Here is a 5,325-nt window from a genome sequence, read left to right on the forward strand (position 1 = left end):
CAGTAAATGTTTAATGTTATTACTGAGAAGAGGGGTCATTCCAGTTACTGAAGGCAAACAAATATACAATTTAGTAATTTTCTATAATACATTTTTGTGTTTTTTTGTTTTTTTTTGTTTGCTTTTTTTAATTAGGGTACCTTTTGTCTAGTTTATTATATTATATTATATTATATTATATTATATTATATTATATTATATTATATTATATTATATTATATTATATTTATCAAGAACTTGGGTGAAAATTGAATCATCTTTATTCACACAAATAGAAAGTTCTTAGAGTTCACAAACTTAAAGGCAACACCGTAAGGACAGAAGTAAAGTGATAATAGGATTAAAAGGATGTGTTGATGTATGTTCCCCTGTTTCTTATATGAACCCTTCCATTTGGTGATGAAGACAACTGAAAACTTTGGAAAAGCCTCTCATGGAGCTTGAGTATTGACTGAATATTTTGTCAAACTACAATTTTCATGAAAACATCAAGAAGTAACTTTTTTATTTCTTTTAAGGTCATCTTATCTGTATCGCTGCAGCTCCATCCTCATTAAGCTCCTTAGTTGTTAGTTATTATGGACATTTCCCAGAGGAATTAAATAGATGCAAATTTCATACAGAGATTATCAAGATTATCTCTTTAATAGCAGCACTTGTTTTCAAGCACAGATCACAGATCAGCCTGGACAAAACACAAAATTGTACTCATTATTAATAATAACTTAATTTATGTGTTTTTCTAGGTATAATCAAACTTGAAAAAAACACATAAGGATTGTTGTGAATAGAAGTGTATTAACATAAAATGCATTTATTCCTGAAATCCAGAGATGTACCATGTCTAAAATTCTAAACTGTATACATCTTATATGTTTCTCCATTGCTTTGTACATTTCAACTGACTTTAATGGGTTTAAGATTTTCGGTTTCCTCCTGCTGCCTAATGGATTTTCTAAATGAAGTACTGTTTATCTGTGCTGTAATGTGTGTGTTCTTTGTAGTATATTGGCATGAGTTGGGTCATTGTATCGTGTGATGCCATCTTGATACTTGTAATTACATACCCAGGAGAGTTGGTCATCATTGGAAAATAAGCTCTGACAGCCTGAAGGAAGCATTGATTCAGTCTGCTGGCTGCTGCAATGTTGGTTTTCACTGGATGTAATCCTTTATCGTTTACAAGGCGGGAAATAAAACACGGTGCGCCTGTAATGTTTCAGCCAGGCGACAGGATAAAGCCTGAGCTGTCCTCAAACTGGCAGTGAACCAGAGTTCTTGTGTATTTTTTCTGTGACCTTGGATAGATCAGCCAATAAAGCTGTAAACATACATTTGTATAAATGACAGGGAGCAGGTGGAAGCTTTTATTTGTCATTCCATCAAGTAGACATCCCAAACTATTGCAGATGTTAAAGAAACCTTATGGAGACTTTGGTTGTGCATCATACCTCCAGCCCCTGATGTTGTAATTGGAATATGTGCATTAGCTCAGAACCACCAGTGCAATGTTGAAACATTGATTTTGGAGTAAATGCTTCAATAAAACACTACAGTGTGTCACAAATTCTGCTGGCTCTACAAATTTTCAGTGTAGGGCTGTTATTCTCTGCATAGCCCTGGAGAAATTATCACAAGTCAAACACCATTAAAGGTAATAATGGCAGTGGTTATTAATTCACTTGTAAAGTCACCATTTCTTCCAAGTTGGATCTTCAAACATGAAGAACATAGTGTGTTCAAGGCTCACTCATCTGCCGTCTTTAAAGTGGGGTTGTCGGTCACTCTTGACACATTTGGTTTTTCTCCAAGTGGGATCACAGTATCACAGGTGAGAGCTTTGGCCATTTTCGTTCTTGGCACAGATCAGAGATTGAGTTCATTTAGACTGAGATGTCCAGACGTGTTTAATATTGGGGAACAAGGTGGTTCAACACCATGTCAAATCTATTAAATCTTGTTTTCCGTGTTTCCGGAAAGTTCAGTCTTTTAAGATTCTAGGTCTGTGCACTCTGCAGGGACATGGATGGGTGTCATTGTAGATAAGATTTTTCTTCTCAAGAGTGTTGTTTCCTAAAAGCTTTTTAAACGGATGGAGGAAAAGTCACCTTTTCTTCCTCTTAACTGTACTTACAGTTAATTGCTGTCTTAGATGGACAGAAATTAATTTTTGAAAGGTCCTTTGAAGTACTCACAGTAAAGCTTTTCTGCCTTTCATACTCAGTGTGATTACTTTGGCAGCTGTATGAAGTCCTCTGCTTGTGCCTGATGAATAACTGTCAGCATGGAATTAGGCATTAAATCAAACCAGGAACGGCTTCTGTCATTACTATGCAGGCGCAAAAACGTAAAATGTCATAGGCCATGCTCCCTGTAAAGCACATCTTCAATTTCCACCACTGTGGCTCAAAAACAAACTGGCGCTTCCTCCTTTTGCAGCTATAACACCTTATTTATCACAGATTCTTGAGTGTCAGGGTCACTGGTGAAATTATGAATTTCCTGATTATTCGTTGCCCATTTCCTCCCTTCCATACCAAAAGCCAGCTGCAGGCTACATTCACTCAAGTCCCAGCTTCTGATAATTGCCATTTAGAAACCTGTTGGCAGTCATTTTGAGTGGAAGTTTCTTTTTGTATGGCGCAAAAATGAAATCAGAGGCAAATGTATTTTTCCCGTCACATATTTGAGTTAATATGACTCATGACTTGCGTGTTGTTGAAGTGTTTGCGCAATAATATTTGGGCTGAAACACCATTTAAACCCAAGTCTGTTGATAATGTATTTATTTTTCTTGTAATCCTATGAAAAGACCAAAGTGCCTCGATCCTATTAGAAAGTGTTTTGCATGGATCTAAAGCCTGATGTAGTGTAATTCTCTTTGCCAGAGACCTCCAGAAACCACATGAATGAGCCCAACGGTTACACTGGGTGACATGGTGCTTCATTACTGTGCATGTACAATGATGTTTACATGGGGCCGATCACAATAGATCGGCCTGCTGTAATGAATATTTACTAGAGGATTGATCACCAACCATTGCACCATTTACTCTGTATCAAATGAGGCAGTCGTTTAGCTGTATTTATGCATTGAAGTTGGAAGAGGATTGAGCCGACATGCTGCGTTAATGAAATTATTAAGAAACAACCAGAAATACATACTATTACCATCCTTGTGCTTCAAAAGAAATCAGAATCATTCTTTTGTTTAGCATTTGTCACCTTTGGGTGGTCAGAAATATAAATACCCAGTTGAACTTTGAAGCTTTATCCTGAAGACTTTTGGGACTGAGGCTTAAATCTTGAAATGATTCCCTGCATCCTGCTCTATCCCTGCATTTTAATAAGTTTATTTGCATACTTGTTCATCTTTATCTCAGTAAAGCTTATTGATGTGAGAAGTGTCGTTACAATAATATGTCAGTTCAGCATTTTCACACTTGGCTCTGACTCTCTGTTTTGATTTTGGAAATACATGAAAGACCCTGTGTGCATGAACAGAGACAAATTAAAAGGACAGAGAGGAAAGTTAAAGTTTCTGCAACACTGCTCTGCTGCACACCGCTCTTGAACTTTGACCTTTCTATAGATCATGATAACCAGTGCCTGTAGCGATAGCACGAGAACAGAACTGGTATATACTTAAATTGAGCTTTACAGTTCAGTGATGATGCGCTCAAATCAACCACAAAAGGGGGGATGGAAGTAGAATCTAAGGAGCAGAGGTCAGATATGGTCAGACAGTTTGAACCCGGCTTGTAATTGAATAAATGTGCAGATTAAGCAAAATGATGTTCCTTTGCCACAGCTTTTTACATCTAACAGTTGTTAAGCTTTTCCATGTTTGTTGATAATTAGTATTATTAGTGAAATTGTTGTAACTGCAACATTATAATACCAGTCCATTTCCAAGCCAACTACAAAGCATTGTAAGGAACCGCAACAGACAATATGGTCACAGTGGTATTGTTGATATGAGGCTTAGGAACCAGCAGTGTTTTCCAAAGAGCTGTTATCTTGATTTGGCATCTGATTCGCTTTTCGAAGTTTTGTGCAGATGGTGTCATTGACTAAATAAATAACTTTCCAAATCCATGAATATTCATTCTAAATGCACCAAGTACAAGTAGCCAGACAGATAGTGTTGCATTATAGGTTGTTCGCATTAAGTTAATTTATAGTGATTCTTTAAAGCATTTAAAGTATTTGGTTAGTTCATTTTTACCAGCAGGAGTTTTGTTTTTCTGCTGCTTGTGGAATTAAACAAGTTGAGATTGTGTCACTTCTCAGAGCCACAGATGTCCGACTGTACAGTAAGTTTGATTTAACACATATTTTGCAGAAGCAACAGTGCATGAGATGTTGAATATTATGGTGTCAAGAATAAAAATCATTTCAGTTCATGATGAAATATTAAATTTGATTAATGTGAGCACCTACAGGATATCCAACCTGTTAATACCATATATCGGGTCACCTATAATCAATACAGTGGAAATTCCTTTATTTTTTGACAGCTCTAATTCTCATGTGTACAACAAACACAAACATTTGTGTTTAGTTTTTCACCATCAGCAGCATTTCTTTTAATGTAATGTAACAGTCACAGGTCATATATAGTTCTGGGTTTAGATATGTTTGTGACATGTTGTAATGCCCCTTCCCTCACCCCAAGAGAAGAGGTGCTTAGGCCACTTAATTATGTCCGGACCGACTCTGGCTGTTGGGTTGTTACCTTACTGTGCTGTCGTTTAAGTGACCTTTTTGGGATTACGAAAACAACATTCTTGTAGATCCCCGTAACATGTCCTCTGTCACATTCAGCAGAATGACTCTTGACATTCTCCAAACACAGGAAGGATACCAAGTGGCTGATGAGAGAGAGCACTTGGCCTTCGTAGAAATCAGTAATCTCACCACGTTTGAATGCAGCCTCTACTTCTTTGCACTGTAGTGTGAGAGAACATGTTCTCAAGCCACAGACAAGCCATGATGTACTGAATTGCTGATTTACTAAGGCAGTGCATTAACCAGTACACCTTACTTAAAGTATCCAGAGAAACTCCATGGCCTATTGATTGAGCAGTGGCTAGTGCTACACCCCGAGTGCACCTATAAATTACAGAAACGTGTTCTGACCACTTCCACATGTTTACCCATAGGTGTCAGACAGCAGTACACATTCTACAAGCAACTCATGTGTTGACTTTCTTAACCCTTTATCGGGCAAGTGACTATTTTAGGTCATTTTCCACACACATTACAAGATAGTGACAGGAACAGTTACAGTGAGGACAGTGAGGCAACAGTCTCAGGTCCAAT

The sequence above is a fragment of the Sphaeramia orbicularis genome, chromosome 17 (genome assembly GCF_902148855.1).
Source record: "Sphaeramia orbicularis chromosome 17, fSphaOr1.1, whole genome shotgun sequence".
NCBI lineage: Eukaryota > Metazoa > Chordata > Actinopteri > Kurtiformes > Apogonidae > Sphaeramia > Sphaeramia orbicularis.